This window comes from Coturnix japonica, chromosome 10 (genome assembly GCF_001577835.2).
Source record: "Coturnix japonica isolate 7356 chromosome 10, Coturnix japonica 2.1, whole genome shotgun sequence".
NCBI lineage: Eukaryota > Metazoa > Chordata > Aves > Galliformes > Phasianidae > Coturnix > Coturnix japonica.
Genome location: NC_029525.1, coordinates 12,274,582 through 12,299,744, shown reverse-complemented (window position 1 = coordinate 12,299,744; position 25,163 = coordinate 12,274,582). Strand labels below are relative to the sequence as shown.

Sequence of the window (25,163 nt, the reverse complement as noted above, 5' to 3'; positions counted from 1 at the left end):
CTTTTCTTTTTTTTTTCTGGCTGCCACAGCTGTGATTAGATGGAAGTATCACTTTGTAATCAGAGCTGCCAAATGGATGGATCAATAGAGAGCTATCAGCAATTAGCACCGTTGTAACTGCCTGGCACATTTTTTATTTATTGAAGCAGGCAAGTCAAGATGCCTGGGGGATAAGCAGTTTCTGGCACATCAGGACATAAGGAGGAAGGGAGAAAAGGAATGGCGTTGTTCCTTTTGGACACTACCCCATTTCCCTCCCTCCATCGCTCTCACAGCTCCAAGGCACGTGAGCATGTGTGCATTACACATCATTACAGAATCATCTGATTCATAGTGGAGGCCAGGTGGCACAGCAGGCTAATGCATCTCTCTTTCACCTTCAGAACGGTAGACAGAATAAGTTTGCCAATCTCAGGATATTCCTGGGTGGATTTTTGTTTGCTTCAAGACCTGTATGTTCACTTTCTTCACCCAAAGGAGTTTTCATGACTGAAAGAACTGGCAATGTCACAGGCCAGGATTTAGTAGAACTGAGAATTGCTAGAGGGGCAGACTGGGAAAAACAGATATAAATCAAAGACTTGGATGCATTAGCAGTGCTGCATGAAATGGCTGCTATGAGAATGGCTGGAAATATGTAAGTCCATACTGAAGAGAAAAAGAACTGAGTAGAGCTCTTTGGAGACCTGGGACTACAACGAGTCCATCCAGAGCTGCGAAGTAGAAAATTGCTGAAGCCTGTGGCCAGCCATATCACGGCTTTGTTTCACATTCATAAGCAATAGAAAAACGCCCAGCATTCTAATAATGAAACAAGCCACCTTACAGTAAGTGCTAATTTTTAAAATAGGGTTTAGCTGTTTGATTTATCCCAGTTGTTTATGCTTTTGTGGTGTTAGCTGTTTCTTGAGGCATGATTGCTTCCAGTTTTGGAATGCATTAGTGTTCAGTTCAGCTTTGGAGTTCATCCTACAGGAGAAAGGCAGAATGAATTTTTAAAAGAGCCAGATCGTATTATTATTTTTACACTAGTGGTTACTATTCTCTCTCACAGGAACATCTCCCTGCTGGCACTACCGATCCAAGTCAGTCCTCATGCTGAAGGGCAGATCATTTGTAGTCTGCACCTCACATACAGCTGTAAGAGCTCAACCATGAAAGGAAGCAATAGGCATCCTGTATCCCAGTTGTAGCTTTCTGCCTGTCTGCTGCTTCACCCAGCTGGAGAAGCTTGGCATCGCTGCCCCTGACTGAATTAACCCAAGTTCAGGCAAGCTCAGGATGAGCCTACTCAGTCCCAATACAAGGCAGAGAGAATCATTTAGGATGCTGTCATTAGTGCAAATACATAACTCTGGAGTTCTTGGAGGTAATTTCAGCTCTGTTTCCATAGCTAATAAAGAGACTGTTGTGTACTGACTCGAGGCAATTTCAGCAGGATATTTCAAGTCAATCTCAGCTAAGTCCAATAACCCCCCCAACCTCTACTTCCCTTATTTACGCCCTACAACTGGACACTGCAAGTCAATGATCATTGACATATGACACGCGGATCTACAGACCTAGCAAGTCTAATATCAACTGAACTGACAGCGCTGGATCCTGGGTACAATCAGAGGAGAGACAAATGTTCCAGCTGCCAATAGATGTGCCCTTGGCACTGACCCTGTGTGAAACATCCTCAGCCAGAGGGAGCAGTAGAAATCAATTGAAATTGTTTGGAGTGCCAAACTGTCCATACCTTTCAGCATCTTCTCCTCCTCCTTCTTCTGCTACAGGTGGCCCACTAATCAGAAACTCTTTTCTATGTGTTTACACAGTAAACAAATAAAGCTTTAAGGATTAACAAGATGAGAGGGTTTTTATTTACTGACAGAATCAGAGATCTCATCTCTTTTTCAAAGCCCACAGGGCCAAATGTTTGAAATCTCTCATTGATCCTGTGGTTTCCTTTTCCAATCTTGTTTGCAAAAAGCTCCTGAATTTTCTCCTCTGCTTGAGAAGGACATTTATAGTTGTCACTTTTGCCTACTCCGAGCATCCATCCTACCCATGAACAGCTTTTCCCTGGAGTCAGAGAACACCTGACACTTGCCAAAGGGAAGGTTCGCAGTAAAGATCTGCTCACAGAAGAGAGAGCAGAGACTTTGCAGAATGTGTTCCAGCAGTTCTATCATGTTTAAATGTCCCTCAGGGTACACTTCAGATGACTGAGAGGAGCTCTGGCCAGAGGAAAGCTCACCCCAGGATTGAGAGCCATCAATAGGCAGAGCTGAGAATCAAGCCTTAGGTCTCAACACCACTTATTCTGTATGTGCAAATGTCAATTAGTAGTGAACACAGACAGTGATGTGCTTGAAGCAAGAGAAAGTGATAGATGACATCCTACAGCCCACCCAAGAGCTACAACAGCAACAATGTTATATTAATGTGCGTCTGTGCTGCAGCTGAGACAACTGTCCTAAAGTGCAAGGACCTCAGCTTTAGCTCTAGCACTTCATACTGTGAAGCCTTCCATATTTCACTTTGTAGACTGCCAAATGAAGAGTACAGCCACTGAAAAAAGCACCAGCTCTCAGCCCTTTCATCTCCCCATAATCTGAATCTGAGAGCAGGGAGAACGTGGGATCGCTATGAGTGTAGACTGGGCAAAAAATGTGAAGCCAGAAGAAATACACTCAAAATAACAGCAATAAATCTGAAAAGCACTCATTCTCTGCCTACATAGCTGGTGGTATTGACAAACCATATCTTCTTTGCTTTCTCCACAATTACACTATCAAACAGACTTCTGGAAGCAATAGGAACTCTTTATCCAGTATTGGTATACACTGAGATTCAAAATTACTTTCAATGACAAAATGCAGGTTTGAGTGCTCTCTCCAGCATCTGCTATGTCTGAGAACATCAGCATCAAAAGATACTGCAAATGTGTCACAGTCCTTTATTACCTTCAGAACAGCAGATGATCTCTGATAAAAGAGCAGGGTGATTTGCTGGTCAGAATCTTAGCTTAAAAGGGACAAAGTATCACCGAGTTTGAGATCAGTTCATTTTCTTGGCACCCATCTTTTATAGTTACACGGAGATTCAGACCTCTAACTAAGGACTGCAACAGGTTCACCAGAGAGAATTTGGTAAAAAGAAAAAGGGCCTGGACACAAAGCTTTGAAATGGTACAGCGTTCTCAAGCTTTCCAGCCAATCTCCTGAGTGAGTGCTTTAATGCACAAAGGGAATTCTGTGCTGCATTGTCAGCTGCAGGTTCTTGGAAGGAAATGCTGGTTTGTTGAAACTGCTGTTCTGAGCAGTGTACAGAGGAGGAATAGTGAGCGCGGAGATGCTGATGGCAGTCCCACCTGGGTGAGGCTTTCTGTGAGCTGGTTATCAAATGGGGACTGAAGCTATGGACTTCCACTCTAGATCTGAACTGCTTATACCATTCTCATGCAGTACGTTGGCTGATCAGCTAGAGATCAGCTTGAGAAAGACTGATAAATCTTTGAAGGGCTCCATGGACCATACACTGTAGCTGTATATCACAGACAATTCTCACCTTACCACAGCAGAAGCTGCTGTAGCAGCTGAAATGGAAGGAAAAGTATTGCATTATTTGAAGTTGTTATGAAGAACTGAATTATATAGAATTATATAGAACTATATTAGAAGCGGCTGTTTGGCCCCGTTGTATTTGATTACTTGGGTGTGATCTGACATTCAAAACGTGCTCAGATGTCCGCTCACTGTTCTCTTCCTGCCTCCACTGATAGATCCCTTGTTTGCTGTTGGCCTAAGGTCTGAACAAAGATGTTCTCGTTTCAAACACACATAGATTACGATCTGCCCTAGGGGCCTGAAGCATAACTAGAGCTGGTTGACATTGGCTGAATGGGGAAAATTGTATTCAAAAGTGGCCGTTTTAGAAAATGAATGCTTTCATTATGCTGGAAAAGGTTATTTACTTATTTATATATTTTTTTTTCCCCCAAAAAATGTTTATTTTGTTTTGTTGAGATTTTAAGCAGTTCACCCCATCCGTTTCTTCTCTTGTAGTTTTTGCTTGGTTTCTACATGTTGCCTTTGAAATGCATCTGCGGTTGTGTTTCTATCTTTGCCCATATGGTCTATCACTGGAAACATCTTTTTGCCCCCTGCGTACATGAGTCTGTGTTGTCACTGTGCTTGTTTCTCTTCTGCCCTTTCTTTTTCCTATCACAAAAGCTCTCCCTTTTTTTCCTTTCTGATTATTCAACATTTCAACCTTTTCATATTGGCTTGGTAGACAGCTCCCACCTTTCTTTTTTCCCCTCCCACCTTTGTGCTCAGTCACTGTATTTCACTTGGCTTTGTGTCACACCTTCCGCCATTTGCCTCACCTTTCCACTTCTGGTTCTCTGAGTTGCTTTTCTGAGTTGTCTGATGGCGATCGCTGTTCTTTTCTTCTTCAAACATAAAACTCCCTCAAGCATCAACTCTGTTTTAAAATCTGTGAAGAAAAAGGCAATTAAGATCCTGTAGGAAAGAAACAAACAGAAAAAGAAAGCAGTATCAAAATGACAATTATGACAATAATGACAATTCACAATTGCGTTTTAAATGCAGGCTGCCCTAGGAGACAGAATCCCAAAGCTGACTGAGAAAAATGAAAAGCAAAGACTGAATGAACGGAATTGTTTAAAATCAGTGCAGAGAAAGGAGAAAAGAAAACAGTAATTTTGAAAATAAATTATCTTTTTTTTCTCCTGTTGATTGATAATCTTCAAATGCTTCAACTGTATTTGACTTCATGAGACACGTTCAGATGTGACTGTAGCTGAATTTAATGAGTTCTGGTCTTTTATTTTCTCTGGCTTTCTCAACGTGTTTGTGGAACACAGTCAAGAGCCGTGTTCTCACTCGCTTCCCTGTATCTCATACCTGCCTACTGGTTGCCATTACATTTTACCTGAGGAAAAGGCTAAGTTTGTGCTGGTAGAGCAGTTCATGAGCGTTGAAACGCAGCTGGAGGCAGAAACCTGCCCACTGCCACAGTTGGTTTCGGGATGGCTTCTCTGTCTTTAGCCTTCTGCTTTAGGTTTGCTTCCAAATTTAGGGCCGTGTATTTACAGGTAAAGGCACCTACAGATGTGGTTGATATTCAGATTACTGACATGCCTAATTTGCAGTGGCCAGGAAAAGAAAGAAGAACGAAGGAGAGAATAAAAGTGCACAGTGGAGAAACAAAGTGAGAGAGCCATAGGAATTCCACTTCTACCACCCTGTAAATTATTCACACATGCCAGCTGGTAATTACTTATAATGAACGTCTATAAAGCACTTTGATATGCTCAGATGAGCAGTGCTATAGAAAGTGTGTCTGCTGTTTAGATCTTAAGGATAAGACACTAGTAGAAAGACAAGAACTACCCATATAATTATCCTCTTATGATATGTTGGCTCACTGGTTCTGTACCGAGATGTGTTATTAAAAAAGTCGATTACTTTTTCAGAGTGTGAACTTCAGAGGCAATAATTTGATGATGATTCAGATTGAGGAGTAATGTAGAGTTCTGATAATTCCGAGCAGTCCTGCTGAACATGGAATTTGTGTCTTTATTTCCAAAAGAAGTGATGTCATCCTTATCCTTGAATCCGTCTGTCCAGCTGCACGACTCAGCTGTGCATCGCTGAGACCATCAAGCCAACGATGCGATCTGCAGCTTGCATTCACTTGTGCTCTCCCTGCAAAGAGAGTTGTGGAATGTGCTTGTGATCTAACTGGCTTTGTTTGTTTGTTGTTTTATGGTAACACTGTGATACAGAGTTGCAGGTTGCACTGGAATGGATGATAGAGAAATTGCTTCTTCCCAATCTTTGTGAGCACCCACTTGGCAGTTCCCATCCTGTATCTAAGTACCTTAGATACAGCTTCTGTATCTATTCTCTCCTGTGGAGGATGCTGTTGGTGTCCCTTTGAGATCCACTAGCCAGTGTAGAAAAGCTGGCTATGGCCCCAGTGAAGCGGAAGCAAAACTAAATTGTCTTAACATTTTGTGCTGTATTCAATTAAGATAAAATTTGCTAATTAATAGGGGTTTGGCCAAGTTTAGAGTACTGTTATTGTATGGAATGTACAGCTGCTCTTCTTGACCTTTATTGTATTAGAAGTCAAGTGGCAGAAAAAGAAGGAAGGAAGGAAGAGACTTGATTAAAAAATAGCTTTTCTTTTTGTAGATATGTAAGTTGGATCTTGCAGCACCAGTTGAAAGCTGGTGACATTTGAGAGTTCAAGATAAGTGAAACACCAGTTGGAGATCGGTATCAAGGAACATTTTTTAAACAAGCATTGCACAACGGGCCAAAGGTAGCAAAAAAAGCCTTCCCTTCATATGTACTTATCACTGGAGAAGAAGAAACTTTCACAGTTCATGTCTCTTTGTGTTTTATGCTCAAAATGACCCGTGTATTCATTGGATTGCAGCTTCAAAGTGGACTCTTTTCTCTAGCAAAGATCATGGTGGAACCTTTTAAGTCTCAATCTTGGGCAAAACTGCTACAAGAAAAGGTTAAAACAAAAATGGGAGTGAGAACATTAAAGGAGTGCTGTAGTTTTGTTATCACCAGGGACAGACCTGTAGATCTCAATAGTTAAACGTATATAAACATATATTATGAAGAAAATGATAATATAAAAATGACGCGAGGTGTAGTACACATAGGGCCATTTGAAAAAGGAGATGTGTGACCCATCTCTGCATGGAGGAAAGTTACAGTTTCTGTACATCTGTCATTTTAAAAGATTGCCAGATTGTGCAACCCACGGGAGTAGTTTCGTTGTACTCTCTGGGACTGCTTGGGTAAATAAAACATGCAGCAGCTGCACGGGCTTGTCCTAAGTGAGCTTATGTGTGCTAAAAATTATAAAGGCACAGCGGGAGGGAAGCATCACGTGCTAAGAGGCCTTATGTTATGCAGCACTACCAGTTGGAATTCAGCCCAAAGGACAAAGTGCTGTGGTAATGCAGGGCATCAGCCGTGTCAAAGAGGGAGGTACCCCCTGAGAACTGAATTTCTGAAGCAGTGATCATCAGAGGTCAGTGTCTTGATTCTGCTAGGGATGCTCTTTAATTATACTACCCGTGTGGTGCTGGGGCATTGAGGTTTGAAGGAGTCATGGGAGTGGAGCTACCCTGTGTCCTCCTTTACCAACCAGCTTTCTGAACTGGGTGGGGTGCAGTAGTGCACATTGGTCAGGAAGGATGCGTGGAAAAGGTGTTCTGTGCCATTCAGTGTTTTGCTTCCTTCTGTGTCTCCAGCAAGTTGCGAAGTCTTATTTTTTTCACACTCAGTGCAACCGGGAGAAAAGCTCTTCTGTACCTTCTAAGGCTATTGTGATGATGAATATGTTACTGATTGTAATGAACTCACATACTAGAACTGTGGGAGCCATATAAGCATCTGATATAAGTAACTCGAAGCCAATAGGAAGGGCAGTGCATGAAAGCTTTCATTGGCAGTACTGTATCTTTCACATCCTGCTGAGCTTTACCTGCTGCTGATCACAATGAACAACTTAGGCCCTGAAGCAGCAAGATTGATATCCTTTGTATTTTATTTTTCATCCAAGCCAGTGGAACGCGAAATGCTATCCCTCTTCTTAGTAGAGCCTAATCCTCCCTGGGTTCTGTCTGAGCTCTTTATCCATGGAATACCATGTGGGAGTGAGTTCTACAGGTTAATTACATGCTAAATAGTGATTCATTTTTGCCCGTTTTCTTTGGGTAACCCTTAATTGCAGATTGCCCTCCAGGTCTTGTGTTATGTGAAAGTAAAGAGAGAGGAAACAGTAATTACCCTTCCAGACATTATCTTGCAGCCCTCTCTCATATATATGCTTTTACTTTCTACTTCTCATAATACTGAAGCGTTTCATTTTCCTTCTAATGGATTACCTTCATTCCCATGTATAACAGTAGGAACTATTGCCGTTCTCTACTGAGTCACTTTCTGCTTGGCCTTTTTAGTGACTGAGCACAGGCAGAGGACAGAATGTATGCACAGAAGCATACATTTACCACAACATTGGCAGAATGCTACCTTGTCTGCAGTCTGGTCTCTTTCCCATATTTCTCTGTTTGGAGTTTTGTTTGGAGTTGCTGAGGAATGGGAATGATTCCTCAGGAAAGGAGAGAGACGTTCTGAGGTATAGTGGGAAAAAGGTGCCTGGATCACTAGATGTTACGGGTGATTGGAGATACTCTTGGTAAGCTTTCAGGTGGCTACAAGGATACTAGAGCTCAGTGGTGATCCTTGTGTGCAGAGTCAGTCTAGGAAGAAGATGAATAAATTCAAAAATATGCCAGCAGCTTATGGATGTTATTGAATTTAAGAAAGAATTAAACTTTTATCTTCTTTGGAGATTAAACAGCTCTCTAGCTAGTAGAAATAAATCCTGAAAACATTTCTGATTAGTGGAGGGGATTGAAATTTGCTTTTTCCTTTTCTAAAGAAAAGCAAATACATCTAAGAACGGCTGCACCAGACAGTGCTGGTGAAGTCTGGTATTCCATCCCTCCCAGCGGTCTGTGCAGAACCAGAGGTGGCATTTCATGGAGGGAAAATTCACACTAACAAACTCATGAGATAAGATTGTTTTGCGTGGATTTTTCTTTCCACTTGTAAGGGGAACAACCACATACGTCTCAGTCAAAAGAGTCTCAGCGTTACTTTGATGGCTTTGCATCACTTCATAACGTCTTGTGTTGATATAGACACTGTAATCCTATCTTGTAGTATTTCATGTTATAGTATGAAGACGGAGACTTAAGCACACTGTCTCTGGTATATTTCAAAGCAATTTTTTCTCTGTGAGGAAAATGCATATTGGATTTTCCTGTTCACTGTCTGTCCTCTCTACCGTAACTTATAAATAAGCCACTGTCATTCTTCATGAGTTCCTCTTCGTTATCAAAGTATATGCTGAAATTTTGTGAGAATATATAAAGATGTATTTATGATCAGGTCTTCTGCAGATATATATTAATACAGTATGTGTCGTGTTTGTAGAATTGTGATCTTTTTATACCGCTGGAATACTGTGCCTGTTTCAGGCTATCCTAAGCATTGACACTGTTAGCACTGTTAGCTATTCTGATTTGCTTTGTCGCACCTTTTAATAGTGTATGTGATTCTGACTCTCCAGAGTTCCTGACAGTTACAAGACTAGGGAAAAAAAAAGGCACATAAAGCCATGCCCTGGAGGGATTAGAGAAACAGGAGGAGAGATGTGGTGAACCAAATCAAGTGTAGGAAAGAGAGAAGTTGGGGGTATATGATCACAGTCTGTAAACAGCTTGCAGGGAATAATGTGAATAAGAAAGGGAATTAGTCTACAGATGTACAAGTTGTGCTCTGAAAGTATTGCCTCCTATTTTATTATTTTGGCCCATGACATCAGAGGCAGGTGTTGGTGGTCTGGCAGTAGAGATTGAATCCTCCCCTCTATATCCCATTACATTTTGTTGCTGTATGATGGCACCGGAGTGGCAGCCTGACAAAATGGTGCCTGACATGAAACTGCATATGGTGCTTCCTGAATGTTTATTCAGACAAAGTAGTGGATGTGAGCACAGTGGGATGATAGGTGATGCATATCAGCAACGGCAACAGAGAATGAAATACAAGGCATGTTCCGGATGGCCATGCAGATGTTTATGAGTGCAATGTGCAGCCTCTTGTTCATTGTTGGTGAAAGTACATAGATAACAGTGGTGACTATGTTGAAAAATAGCATTTTGTAGCTGAGAATTTATCAAACAGCATTATTGAGCTCTTTGTATCTCCTGTAGTTTCCACAGAAGTGGATGGATGGCATTACTTTTTGAGCTGTTGACACAGTGCAAGCAGAAATGGCTTGGGTGCATGAAAGAAACAGTTTGGAAATTGTTTTGTAGTAATGGGATGCAGGATGCTAACACTATTAAGTGGGAATGTGTGTGTCATGTTGTAACATAGTGTTCTGTGAGGTGTGTGGTTGTCATCTGAACGGTACTGCTGATAATTTTGGGGTCAAAAGAATAATAAATTTTGGTTCCTACATCAGTTTCAAATACTAAAGGTGAAAGTGACGTGATTGGTGCATAAAACATTTTAAAATTAACATCTTAAGCATGAGTTCAAGTATTAGTTGCAGAGCCTACCTGTGGGAACACCTTCTGTGAGATCTTGGCTCAGTAGGTCGTAGATAACTGGAGAGCAGAGAAACAGCAAGATCATTTGATTCCTAGAGACAAAAGTTGATTTCTTCATCTGAATGGAGGAAGTTCAGTTTTGCAGTGCTAAGTCTATGGGATATCTTCTACCACTTCATGCTTTTTCAAGACATATTTGTTTGATTGCATTGGGAAAAAGGGCTGTAATTACAACCGTAAGAAAGCTTGTTGGAGAAGTGGATGTGTTGACCTTTAAAACACAAAGAATTTGACGCAATCTCAGCTTCTCCTCATCAAGGCAGTCAGTCTGTGCACATTTCCAAAGCTTGTTTGGCGTGTTATGAGTAGAACTCCTTGGTCAAAACATCCATTGGGCAGTTCAGAGTGTGATGTTTTACAGGAGCCAGGCAGGTATTAGAGCGTGACCTCCAAAGAGTAACGCTCCTGTCTGGGGAGACATGGGGTCACCTTCAGCAGAAATGCAGTGCTGTGAAACAAAGCATAGATCAATAAATGTGGCGAAGGTCTTGAAAACAAAAGTGAAAGGCGGTGTAAACATATCTGCCTTTAGGTCTGTCTCAGTGCTAAAGTTTTATCAGACCCCTTATGGTCTGATTACAAAACCAAGTGAACAGGATAGTGGATTTCAGCACACAAGAAGTGTCAAGGTGCTGCCTGAGCGCATCCTCTCATCCCTGATGAACATAAGGTAGCTTGTCCCCACCTACACTTGTAAAGTCAGAAAAAAAAGATGGCTTGAGATAAACTTCTGTGCAGGAAGTGAGAGCAGATGAATTTTGTGTGATCGGAGGCCGTTGAGAATCTTGTTGATATTATTCAGTGTAACAAGGCTAAGGATTCAGAAAGCGCCGTGAAAATATCACACCTCAGGGCACCCTGGAGGCAGAGTTTTCCACTCAGTGAAATTCTAGGAAGACTATTTCCAGATGGGAGCGAGTGAACCTATTTTATTTTACTTTTTATATCCCATCTGGTCTTTCAGGAAAGCATTGCTGAGTCCAAGTATGGATTGCTTAGTGCAGCTCTTCAGTTCCACGTAGCAAGGGAATGCATTCACCCGAACTTCATGCTAAAAATCCTTGTTCCTCTAAACTGTCTCTGGAGCTGGTAGCCCACTTCTAAATTCCTATCCTGCACTAACAACATGGAAGCTGCAGCCTTTACATTGGGGGCCTTTTTCTTCCTTGGCACAGGTTGGATGGTGGGCTCTATGCTAAAACAAAAAACAACAACAAAAAACCCAATTAATATTAAATAAATAATGGATGTATACATATTAAGAGCAAGATTTGGAAGTTGAAACTGGCTCCAAGAATTTATTGTGGTCGGAATAAGCCAACACATTAAAGCATCACATTAATTCAAGTCTGTATTTATTCACTGTTAAAGTGAGGGAGCTGGCAGAGTGGCTCGGTCTGTCTCCAGTGAGTTCAAAAGCACGTAAGTTTTGCAAACAGCTTAGATTCTTCTTCTCTGTAATAAGCTACATTTCTGGTTGCCAGAATAACGTGTGAGAGACAAAAAGACTACCTGTCACCACCCTGCAGCTCACAGCTGAAGCAGAGAGTGGTCGCCTTATTGGAAAGATGTTTTTGGAGGGAAGAATGAATTTGGGTGAGCCAAAGAGGAGGTGAAAATCCATTTTCTCTGTTCCTTTATTCCATCTTCTAGTTTTCTTACGTCTTTTACCTTATGCCTTAAGCAGAATGACAGTACTTGAGAAGAGACTTGCAAACCATGGGATCTGCAGCTATGCCCTTTTGGTTCCAAAGTTATCAGTGCTCTTCTGCTGTTCAACACACAACTGCTTCAGTGAGTCAGTATTTCCAGAAACCTCATCACTAGAGACACTGAGTACTATCCTGGAACAGTTTGTTGGGAACTGAGGTGCAGCCTGAACGATGGAGCTCATGACTTAATAGGCTTTTTCTTCGCAGAGTTTCAATGGTGCTACAATTAATTAAGCTTTCCTTCTTCTGAGCCCCCTGGGAGAAGTCTGCTAGGCTACAAGAAGCTTTCACTCTCTCACCCTACTTCTTCAGGTGCCTTCTTCCCAGCAGGACAATTCACGTCCTTGATTTGAACCTTTCTTACTTGTAGAAGAGCCCCATAGTGGTAACGTTGTGCTACACCCTGACAAATGAAAATGAAATAATTGCTTTTTTTTTTTTTTCCTTTTCTGCCAAATTTTCTTCTCCTTTGACATAAGTGAAGCAATCCCATCCCATATTGCTTTGCATTTAATTTCCTGGTCAGTTCTCTGTGCTGCGCACTCTTGCAATATTGCTTTTCAGGCCTCTTCTCCCCTTGTCTTTCACCACCCAATTTCCCTTTCTACATCATAGTCTTATTCCAGCCTGACCTGAAAATTCCACCATCTTGATGGTAGCCCCAGTCCAACATTTCCCTTTATAATTATCTTTAGAGATAGGATGTGAAGGGGCCAGCTAAAGGGAAAATCTAGATTAGCTAAAGAGAGAGTGACTGACTTTGCAGGTATTATGGGCTTAATCTTGAAGGGCCAGTAGGGTGCAGAGGAGTGAAGTGAAGTTTTGGAAGCAAAGAGCCAAGGTGTGGAGAGCTAGCAGAGCACAGGTATCTCCAAAAATATAGATAAAAATATTGCCTTTGATTTAAATAGTTCGGTAGGTTTGTTTGTTTTTTCCCCTGAAAGAATAAGAAGAAAATGACAGTACATTCTTAGCACTCTTATTTTCTAGAGAAGGTTTTTCTTTCCTGCTGATCCCTCATGGAAGCACATGCTTGACTATCCAGGGTGTTTCTTTTCCATTTCAGATTAGTCTTTTATCCTTATGGTCCCTTTTCTTGGCAGCTCATCCGAGCAGAGCCTGGAAATGAGAGAATGTTGCCATCTCCATGATTAATGGTTTCCTCCATTGAATTGCAATTACAGGTTTTTAATCAGTTCATTATTCCACCTAGTTTTTGGGTCTTGACAGTTACACTGTGGGAACTAATTGAATTGGCTTCACCTCAAGGCTTTCCTACAAAAAGATCTTGTCTCACTATTGGGGATTTTGGGTGCTGGCTGGCCTGCTCAGATTTAATTTCCTCTTTTTCCAACATGGGAAAAAAAAAGATGTTTTTATTTCCCAGTTCTTGCCAACCAAATGTTCCCATTTTGTATTTCACGTCCAAACTCCCATTTCCTTTGAAGTACAAGATGTAGGCACTGCTAAAAGTTTAACCTCAGATAACAGCTGGGAACTCATTGTTTTACTCAAAATTATTATTACATTCTTCTCTCTCTCAGAAGCAGCAGCTATTTCTTCCCTGATTACATAATTTTGGATGTACATGGTGTGTATTTTAAAGTTCAGCATCCAAGTTGGAACTCAAGAGATAATCCTTTCAGTGAAGGCCTATATGGAGGCCTGGATTCACTGCTTTCAGATTTCTTCTTTCTCCCAGAGAAGTCATCCAGTTCTTGGCTGGGATGCTCTGAAAGAAGTAATGGCAAATCATAGAAAGCAGAACATGTTTCTCTGGCAGTGAAGTTTGGAGATGGAGGTTTTTAAAGAAGCAGAAGCTCTGGGGAATGAAAGTCCTTAATCTAAGGATTCGTTTAAAAAAAATAGAAAGAAAACATTTTTTCTTTAATGAATCAAAGTGTTCCTGAGTCTACTTTTTCATCCCAGCAGGATTCACCAGCCAATATAAGTATCAGAGAGGAGGGCACAGTGGCATCCTAAGTTCCATTTTCCATCGGTGCTCCGCTGTAATTAGAAGGCTTTCTGCCTTGATGGGAAAGCCATAGGCTATAAGGCCAGCACAGAAATGGGGCAGAACCGTGCTATTCACCTGAAATTCAGGTTCTTTGTATTAAATGATAAAACCATAAGTTTCCATTTCACAGCAAGAGTTTAAGGCTTCAGTCAGAAATGAAAAGGTGCATCATGCTGTAAAGCTGATTAAAAGTACGTGCTGCATATTAACAGAGCGCAGATGGAATCATTTCTTTCTTAATTCTCTCGGCTGTTAAAGTATATCAAAGGTACCTGCTTTTTAAGTGATGAAAGAACATTGCTTCCTTTTAGTCAAGGTGATTAGTATCAATAATATCAATTAGTATCAGTTCCTTTTGGTTTCATTAACAGGGAGTAGCGTTCACGGTGCACTATCAAGAATGGAGCTTATTAAAATATGACTTCCTACCCCTTCCCCCACAAACCTTAGATGACTTAATCGCCTCATTAATAATAATAATAATGAAGAATCCAAGAAGTAACTTCTTCCTGGGCTCTTCAAAGATGAATTGTGGAAGTATGGGCACCAGCAAGATTGAGAGAGATTTCTGTGCTCTGACCTTATATAGGAAAGGGGAATGTAAGGCTGAGGAGCCAAAGGAATGCAACAGAGCCTAGGAAGTGCATCGTGGTTTGTGATTGCAGCCGATTCCAAACACGCTTTGCAAGCAAAGAAACTATGTTGGGAGCTTAAGAGAAACAAACAATCACGTTTCCTCTAATGTGCAAAAATAAAGATCTGTTGTTTAAAGAGCACACAACTGTATCTACCACCTCCTGATACTTCTGACAGGAATCACAGAAGGAGCAGATTGGATCAGTGAAACTTCACTCAGCCCTGACAGTTTGATTGCACTACTGTGGAGGATATGACAGATGTTGGAACAGCACGAGCAACTTAAACAAAATGCATCATGCACAAAGCTGGGGCTCGACCTATCCACCACTTAAAGTGATTTGCAAGCTAGGAGGGGTCAGAATGTAGCAGCAATGGTTGTACATGTAAGGGGAGGAAAGGGGGAAAAGGAAAGATTGAGACAAGCGGGGAAAAAAAATTGTCTCCAAATGATGAAGTGCCCAGCAATATCAGACAAGCATGGGGAACTGGAAGCCTGCTGTTTGTCTTTCGTGAAATTATTCAGAAATGAATCATAGCTGGGGCACAGGAGGCTTTGGAGACTGGTTGAGCAAGCAGAGAACAGATAAACAGGCTTTACAGCATGTGCATATGTAAAAATAAGAAAAAGCAAAATATTCTAAGGAGACAAGGGGTTGATATTCCTCAGATATTTACTTACCTGTGGCATTGTTTTCAGATTTGCTGAATGTTCGTCGTTCTTGCTGATTTTAGGTACTCTGCTTAGCATTTCTGAGAAGGGAGACAAGCAGGGAGGGAGATATTCAAGTCACATACCAAGGGATCTGATGCGCACAGCAGGCATGTGCAGTGCTGATACTTGGGCGACAGCATTTCACAGCCAGGGCCTAGCATGTCACTACCAGATGATGAATTTGGCCTGTGTGCTCAGTGTATTCTTGCAAACCCTACCGGACTGCTTTCCACATCTAAAGATAGTGATTTGCTTCCTATACTTCATGGAATTCTTCTCTCTGTTGTGGGTGGGTTTGTGAAGTCAGCAGTCATATTTCATGCTCACCATTTGTTGTTTATCATTACAGCAGTGCTTATTTTAATATGGGTAAAACATGAACAGAAACTCGCAAAAGTGAAATAGGCAGTAGCATCAGATAGATAAAGGGAGTGTGTGTGCAATGAAAGTGTTAACTTCTTCCACAGCTTTGTGAACAAACCACCTTACTCAGCACACCTCTTACTGTCAAACATGAATACAAAGTTCTGCCAGGCCATGTCTACCGTATCTCTTACTGTCCATCACCCTTAGCCAGAGACTGACAGTTCAAAGCCATTTGCTTGCTGAGCTTGTGACAGTGAAAGACAACTGTTAGGAGCTGGTTTGAGATGACCAAAGCTGCTTTACTTTGTGATGGAGACTGAATGTGAGTTCCACTCTTTGAAACTGAAAGGTTGGTTTTGTTACTGGCTCTGTTAAGTGTTGATGAAGAGTGATGCTGTTGAAGTTCAGCCCAGTGATTTACCCCAAATATCTTTTCTACTCCACATTTCATTTTCAGTTCATCTCCATGTCTTTTCATCCACTAACCCCAATATTATCCTTATCTCCTTATGTCTTCCCTCCAAAACCTTGTTCCCTCTTGATAACATCACCACATGTAGCTGGCCACATCTAGCATTTCCTCTCTGTTCAGATTAGTGAGGTCTCCAATGCTGTGGTTACCTGTCTTTCCCTAGTCTTGGTACCTCATGCTCCTCAGCTGTGAACAAACAGAATTCCATCTGCTAGCTCTGTCTTCTCACCCACATTGCGGACTGAGATATCCTCAGAATTCTCATTGTTAGCTTCCTCTTGTCTCCTGCTGCAGCCACGGTTAATTTTGAGCTCATTCCATTACATGCACCTAAATTACCTCCGATAGATAATGCACTGCCTGTGGCCTGAAAAGCCGCTGTTGAGTTCTGTTGAAAGCAGTGGGACACAAAGGCCTTCTCCCCTTTACAAAACTGCATTTTTCAGCTATTTACCTAAAATCCTCTCAACTCAGAGACAGTAACATAGCCACAAACCTCATGTTTGTGTATTATATACCGTCGTGTACACCTATATAGAAACATAAGTAGTGTATTTATCTGGAAAACCACACGATGGGAAAAGATTAGGGCCTCAGTCTCTTAAAAGTGCATTGTTTCTTCTGTTGCTTTTTCCACTAACATCTTTTCCTGTTATTTGGGGTGTTCTCCTCATCTTGGCAGAGCCTGATAAAAATTTACTTGAGTCTTTGTTAAAGAAAAGTGATGTTTTCCCAGGTTTTTACAGCCCCACATTCTAACAGGCTTTCTTCTCCACCAGCAGTAGCCCAGATTCCCAGCTCCGCTGCTCTTTCCTTTCTCAGCTCCTTTCTGCAAACGCGTTTCCTGTGGGATGCTTCCAAAGTGGGATTCAAACTCAACAACATGATACTGATAATATCATAACCCCTGCAATTGTTTTTCTTTCTCTTTCCTTTCAAGTGCGTCCCAAGCAGGTGGCAAATTTCTTGGTTTGTTTATTCACAAATTGAACTCAAAACAAAAATGCAGCCCACGCTTTCCACTTAAGCTGTGCTACTCCCAGGTCTTCTCCTTGAGGACTGCTCAACCTGGACTCTGGCTCCCCTCCTTCCATCCAGATGGGACAAAAAAATATCCTGCAAGACTGAGCCAGCAAACCACACATCATTTTTCTTAACAAGACCATCGTTTGCTAACAGGCTGAGATTTTCAGGATAACACTGTACTGCCACCTAATATATTATCATACTACTTGTACATTCCAGCCCACTCTTGTGCAAACTCTTTGGGGGTAGGATTGCTCTCACTTCGCATCATGTGTAATGCAAAACACATTCATTGTCTTTGCAGTGGAAAATAAAGCAAATACTTATGTTTTGTATGCTTTAGACCTTTTCTAGCTCAGTGATACAAATCCTGACCTCAAGAGCAGAATATTCAGACAGCCCAGGTGCAAGATTGTGACCAGTTCTGAACTTTGCGTGGCTGCAGATTTCGTATTTTAGGCTTGTTTCTAATCTTCATTTGTCTCTATTCAAATAGGGTGTTCCTTTTCAGCAGCACAATACTTTGCATAATGTAACCCTTCCTACCTGAAGCATGGGTGGCTATTTAACCAGCTTCATGGTTTAATAGCCTCTTCTGTGGTTTGTGAAAAGTTGGATGGTCTGCTAAAAGATGATCATCCTATTAACTTCTACTACCTCTGGCTAGAATGTATCACTTGCTCCCCATTCATCTGAAGGATTCCCACAAAATTTAGTTTGGCCTAGATGCCAGATTCTGGGTGGCTAAACTACTTGAGACTGATCCTGCTCTTTCTTACAGTGGTTCAGTACTGGAATGGTGAGCCATTGTAGTCAGCAAATTGAAAGCCAAGAGAGATCTATTAAAAAATAATAATAATGAAAGAATTCAAAAATTAGCTAAACTTTTCCTAAATCTCACTTCCCATAGGAAGAATATGTTCTGATTGATTGGAATCTGGACCCTACAGATGAGAGACAAATGGTTGGGAATTTCTTTTCTTTGTCCTCCCGAAAGATTTTGTCCATCCTTAGAAATTTCATGTAAATTAGAAATATTGTAAGCTTTCTGCTGTGACTGCTTCCTTGGCTAGATATGAGTGGAGTAACAACCAGCATAACAAGTATATGATGACATATGGGAACAGCAGTACACAAATATAGTCTGTGCAAGAGAATCCAAATCACAATCTTGGGCATTCATTGATTCAGCTAGGCTTGGCAAGCAGAATAGGGATTGATAAAAATAAGGCTGTGCCTTCCAGTGCTTTTCAGCTGATTTTATGCTAAAAGAAACCTGAGGATCAGAGCAGTGAGACACGCAATGCTAAAGTCTCTAAAATCCCTGCAGGCCTTATTATGTGTGTAAGGAGACAGACAGCACGTACTTCAGGGCTGGTGAAGCTATTGCACTTGATTTAAGGGTAATTAAAGCGTGTGAGTGACAGCAGAGATGACATGTGATACATTAGACACCTTTTCTCCATCTTACCTCCTGCTTGGCAAATTCATCTGCATTTTGAATGAAGAATAATGTCTCAGAGCCTTCTGCCTCTACCCTCTGAAGCTTTCTGTTCTGCTCTCCATATTCCTTCCCACAGCTCTCACCCGCTGTGGGATTTCAGAGAGAATATCTGGGGCTAGTAGCCAGGTCCTTAATCCTTCCGTGGCTATGTCAATGACAAAACATGTATTGCTATCAGTAGTTCATGGTCATGCTCTAGAGAGTAAATATAACCAGTCTAGTGGGCTGTTGTCTACTGCCTTTGTGCAAATGCGTGCAGAGGGGAAGAGATGCTGTGCTCATTAATATTTTGAATATTCGATCTTGGAAATGAGTGAGTTTGCAGTTGTGCACACAGTACTTGCAATGCACAGCCTGAATCTGATGGCTGACAGGTAGGTGACAAACAGGCACAGAAGGCATCACATCAAAGTTGCGCTTTCACCAGTAGTTCCAACCATACACGGTGCTGGACATTGATCCTAAGAGCTCAGACGACTTATTGTCTAAGCCTTATTACTGAAAGATCTGTAAAGGGTTTGATGGCCATCCATGATTGCAAATAGATGTATTTACATTGAAGTAGAAAGACAGAAAATGCACACAGAGCTGATAATTGTTCACATTATTCCATCTGCCTAATAGAACAAAATTACTGGCAGACTTGTATTCACTGCAAGTGAAAACAAAGAGCCTAAGGCACTCACAGATACATTAGGAGGGAAGGGAAGGTTTGGGCTTTGACCTGTGACAGTCATTTGCCTCTTCTGATTGCGCCTCTAAGTTGAGCTGAAGCAAACTGAAAGTAATCATGGTGTCAATGGTATGTCTCTGTGGGCAGTGCATTGCCAAAGCGGGGGAGTGGTTCATGTACTTAAAAAAAGGCATTTCTTTCACTGCTTCTTGATTAAAAAGGACACATGCTACAGAGCCACGTGGGGGATGCTGGGGGTATATACAGCCTGTAGGGGTTTTCACCCCTATGATTTAGGAAGTGAGAATTCAAGCTGCGGAAATGATGCAGTTTGAATCAGATTGATTACGAGTGAATGATATTGCTGAACTAACCAATAAATAAACAGTGGTTCTGGAGTAAGAGTCTGCAGGGAAAGAAATGTCCAATCTTTCCTCTGATAAATGTCACCACAGTAGTATTGCTTTTATCTCCTATTTCTGGAAGTAGAACTGAGCTTTGTAGGATAAAGAAATGTTTGAGAGGAAATTGAGAGTCATAGAGTTAGGATCTATATTCTTTGACATGACAAATCACACCCGATCAGGGGAGTACTGTCACATCACAAAATCAAGCCTAAGATGCCTGTTCGGTTCTTTCTTTCTAATACCTGCCATAATGACCTTCCTGAGACCATCTGTTCAGGGACAAATAGCAAATGCCTGAAGGAAGATAGAGAGGAGGAGGGGGTGAACGCAGCAGACATGGTGAAATGATCTTTAACCACACAGATTTATGAAACTACTTTGGGATAATAAGAATTTATTATTATGTTCCATCGTACCCATAGGTACTTCCAGGCACCCCACATATACACATATGGGTTCTCCATTTTGCTGTGTCATTTAAAGCAACATATCTGGTATGTTTCTAGCATGTCTAGCATTCAGTCTGCCCTCCAACAGAAGCCATTATCCTCCTAGCAGTGATTTCCAATGACAAAAGCTTCATGGCTCACCTCTCTTCAGTAACAGAAATGTAGTGAGGGTCTCAGCTGAGGTATTTAACAGAGGGCTCAATACCTCTGGTGGAAGGAGGGGTGCTCATACAAACCTGTAATGACTAGTTGTCAGGGAGATGCATGGTGTCCTTTCAGCGACTGAACACAAACAGATGAGGGTGACAGTGGTATTTCTCCAGTCCCTAATTAGAGCTGTGTGATGGCAGAGGTACAAATGGAGATGTTTTCCATCATCACTGGTGAGGAGGGAGGTAAGGCAGAGAAGCTGCTCTGCTTTTCTTAGCCCTGGGCATCCTTTGCACTGTGATATGTGTTTACCTCCTCATTTTTATCACCCTCCCTTTAGCTGTTTATTCCTTGTTTTGTTCAGTTCTGTTTTTCCCTTTGTTTCTCTCCTTTCCTTACCACCTTCAAATTCTTGGCAGGAGTCTGGTTTCCACTTTAGATAACTGGAGCCTCCTGTTTCTTTCACAGCAGCCCACCCAACCCAATTGTTCAGAACTGCAGCAGACTTTAAAGACCACCTGGAGGGGTGGTATGTATGGGCAGCTCAGTGCTGCAGATAAAAGAAAGGAAGAAAATGTTGGAATTGGTGAACTTTTTTAAAAAAGCTAATAACAGAGCTGTATTCCCAGCTCTGGAGTCTCACCTGTAGGATCAGGTCTCTCCAGCCTTAATGCTTCTGTGATCCCATGTGATGCAAAGGAGAGACTTAACGCTTTAGAAAATCCACTTCCATAAAAGGTGCACTACAGAAGGCAGGCATAGCTTCATGTCTAGCCTAATTGTGAATAAATTAAATAATAATAATAATGATGAGAGGGGGAATATGTACTTTTTCAAGTTCCCATGAGAGCGAGAGAGACACCCACGTCTCTTCGTTCATATCTCTGCCCCTCCCAGCCTTTCCTAAGATCCAGTCTAGCACATCTCTTTAGCATCAGCTGCATCTCTTTCCTCCCACACAGCATGAAAACAGAAGCTCTGTATGGCTGGTAGCACTGTGGAAATATGGGGGAATCTCAGACCTTGTCCCCCTCAACATCCCCTTCATTAAGTCCAAGGAAACATGAAGTCCCCCATGCTAAATTCAGAGGTTTTGGCAGATAGGCAGCAGCGACAGGAGGTGGAAACAGACAGCTGTGCAGGGGAGGAAATGGCGATATAAATACAGGTTTAATTGTAGTTTAATTACAATTACTTACTAGGCAAAGTTTATTTAAATGCAGTGTAATTAGAGTGAGACCTTGATTTAATCACAGTCTTATCAGATACAGTTACTACTATTTTCTTTCGCTTCCTCCTCCTCCACCTCCTCTTACACTCTCAATCCTCAACTTGCCCGAGGAAATTAAAAGCCAAAACTTGAGGTAAGCAGAAGGTATCCATCTTGGAAAGCTGCTTGTTTCCTGAAAATTCACTTGCCAGGTGGCTACCAGCCCAGAATTTTCTCCCTGGAAATTGTGAAACTCCCACTCTGTCCTGGCAAGCCGTTATTCTTCCTTAGCAGCTAATGATAATGGATCCTCATTAGCTGGGAATGACTTATCAGGAATATAATTCATCACTGATGGCAGACCTCATAACCCATCTGCTCACAATGAGTAAATTATATAGACCAGTCAGAAGAGATGGATAGTTCTTTCTGATCTACCTTTGGAGTGTGTCCACATCCTGTTCCAATCAGTACGTACTTTGTCTTCTCTCCATGATCTAGGTGAACATGAGGAGAGGCATTTGGGCAAAACCTCTTGAGCAGCTGACCCTACTTCTCATCATTCACTGTTTTCCCTCCTCCACTGCTGCTTCTTCCTGTGCTCCTTACTTTGACATGTGTCTGAGCATAGCAGTACTTTACTTGTTTAGGAAACAAGTACCAACATCAAACACCTCTTTCAGCCCTCAACAAAGACAGCTAGGATTAATTCTGAGGAGCAGAAGGCATTTTGGTGCCAAAGAGCGGTGCTTAGTCAAACTTCTGCCACTGCCTCAGCTGACAGCTACCGCTGGCACCCAAATATCTGTGCCCATTTAGGGATGCCCTGTCCCTACTTTTGGACTGTTCTGAAGAAAGCCTCCAGAGGTTCTATACCGACCAGGTAAAATCCAGTTCCCCTCTAAAGCTGTTGGCAGGTTTGCTGACTTCACTGAAAATATAATTTGCTCCTTCCATGCCAATACCAGTCAATTCGTGTTGTCTTACTTTGTATCTCAGTCCTATTTCCAGCAACACGAAGCAAGGGATGGAGTTAAATGCATCCATAAAGCGGTGAAGCTCTTCATCAATTAATGCATATTTTATTCTGCCATTGAATCACACTTGCCCTGTGTGAAAGAAGATTATGAACCCCTTGGTCTTTGCTCAGGGAACCAAAATCAGAGACACGGGGGCTCTTCTTTCCCTGTCTTCCTTCCCTACTTTTTCTGCTATAATTTATTCTGCTTTTTGTTTTTAATTCTTTCTCCTTTTTCCCAGATGCTCCTGACATTTTAACAGGCTCTCTGATCACTTCCAGGTGACCTGACCATCTTTTGCATTATTTTATTCTTGTCACAGTTCATCTGGATGATAAAATAGGAAAACAAAAAACAAAAAAATAAGGATGGGTTTTAGTTTTTTACAGCCCTCCCTCATGGCCCTGAGAGCACATCTTTCCCCATGTCACTCAGTCTGGTGCTCTGGGTGGGGAGGAGCTCCCTCTCTATCATATGCTTTAAGAGCAGAGGGTCACTGTGTCCTTCATAGGACTTCATAGTGAGCTGCTGTGAAACCTGTTTAACCCCCCGCTGCAGTGTTTTGCTGTGCCTAACGTTTCAGATCACAGTAAATCTGTGCCTTTTTCCCTTGGCTTTAATATGTATTTGGCATCGAAATATCATTCGCTTGTCATTCAGAGAATGCCAGGTGGGCAAAAGTAAAGCAGGGACAAATGCAGGGAAATAGATTCAAAGTGTTGGGGGAGGGAAGAGAGGAGAGACGGGAGGAGGGCAAGAAAAAGGAAAGGGAGAGATAAAAGGGAGTGGTAGTCACTGCAGCATCTCTGTTTGAAGATGAGTTTCTCAGATAACAGCAGCTCAGTACAGCTTCCGCCCTTGCAGCAATGAGCAACTCACACAAAGCAGGGAAATAAACAAGCCTAGGAAGGAGTCTTTGACCCTACAGTACTTGCACCCTCCTAAAGTTCACATCTCACGTCCACCTTTCCAGCAAAACAAGTAAACTAATCAGTGATATGTGGAGCACAACCCCATTAAAAACAAAAGGAAGCCATAGTTGTGGTCCAAAATCCACAATTAGACCCTGGTGCTGTGTATGACTGAGAGAAAGGAATAGAGTCACGTCGGAGAGACAGATACCAGTGCCTCGATAAAGAGATGGTGTGGAGAGATACGGTAAGTGCTTCAGATAGATGACGAACGTTAGATGGAGTGGATATACAGTTATAATTAAAGAGATGGATACTGTGAGCATGCAGGGGAAGATGCCTTGGACAGATGCACTGTGAGTAGATGTTGCCGGAAGAGGGATATTGTCAGATAGAAAGAAGCTGCCTGGGAAAAAAAAATGGATAAGGCATCAAGTAATAATACATCTAGGCACATAAAGATTGATTCAGTTAATAAATAAATTCTATAAATAAATACTAGAGAAAGATATTTCAGAGAGCTACCATCTATGAATATCTGACACACACATCCAAGAAAGTGCATAGTACCTCATCCAAAATGAAGGTAACCAAGTAGCTACTAGGTGTGTGTACAAATCACGCTGTTTAAATATTTAAGAGATGTTAGCAGCTGCAGCAAAAACAGCAATTTATCACCCGATTCAAAGCTTGTTTCACCCTGATGGACACATCATTGATAGCCTGGCAAGAGTATGGCAGAAAAGGCCAGGTCAGCAGGTACACAATTAGGTGCTGAAGAAACACTGAATAAGTAAATGGGAAAACACAGTGCTTGGATTTCAGAACTGGAAATAGGCCAAACTCTGGGTATGATTCCAATCTAATATCCAGGTTTACAATTAGATGACATTTCACGTTCATTTCCAATGCTAGATACTGGCCCAGGCCTTACTTATGGGCCGGTCTGGCCCATGCTGCTGCTATCATCCCACAAGCCTCTTTAGGGTGCTTCATTCCCAGCTCTCTCCAGTTATCTCATTGAGAGGTACCACAGAGAGCAATGTAAAGCCCCACGTTTGAGTGTTACAGCAGCAACACAAAGCATCCTATTCTCCTATAATTCACTTTGGACGTGAGCTCATCCACCACACAAACACCCATTCCTGCTTAGTCTGCCAGCCCAACTTGAGAGCCGTCCCAGGGAAGCGGGTCCTGTTGTGGTCCCTTGGACAGCAGGGGATGCTCATGTTAGGGCTGTCAGTCTCTTCCTTAACATGAGTTATCACATTGCCACTGAAGCTGACGAGCTCCTCCTCAGGGCCCTGGAAGGTACCCTCCAGGCTACTGCTGTGCTGCTTGCTTAGCACCGTCTGTGCCCTGAGCCCTCCAAGGGTTTATGATGTACCTCAAAGACAATATGGCACATCTCAGAGTTGGTTTGCTCAGCTTGTTTTCTCTATGACCTGAACACCACCAGTATGCACAGGGGTGGAAAGGCAAGCACATTAACCTCAGGTCTTCTTCTCTTACAGCACCTCCTTACCACTACAATTAATGATTCAAAACAGTCCTAACCACAAGCAGTTTAATTCCCCTATATGTTTTCTGAATCATTTGATCTAACGTGTGCTTGTAAAGCCTCGCAGAAATAACTTCACCAACTGTCTTTTATTTCGCTATGGATGC

General features: G+C 42.0%; 2 long non-coding RNA genes across 2 annotated transcripts in view; one reads left to right on the top strand and one right to left on the bottom strand.

The window, feature by feature from the left end:
* LOC116653917 overlaps positions 1 to 25,163 on the top strand; it is a 51,810-nt gene that overhangs the window by 7,427 nt on the left and 19,220 nt on the right. The window lies entirely within an intron of this gene.
* Positions 3,148 to 15,519, bottom strand: LOC116653916. Its single transcript, XR_004308552.1, has 3 exons — positions 15,276 to 15,519; positions 10,178 to 10,676; positions 3,148 to 4,485 (listed from the first exon to the last, which is right to left on the bottom strand). It is a non-coding gene; the product is annotated as an uncharacterized LOC116653916 (long non-coding RNA).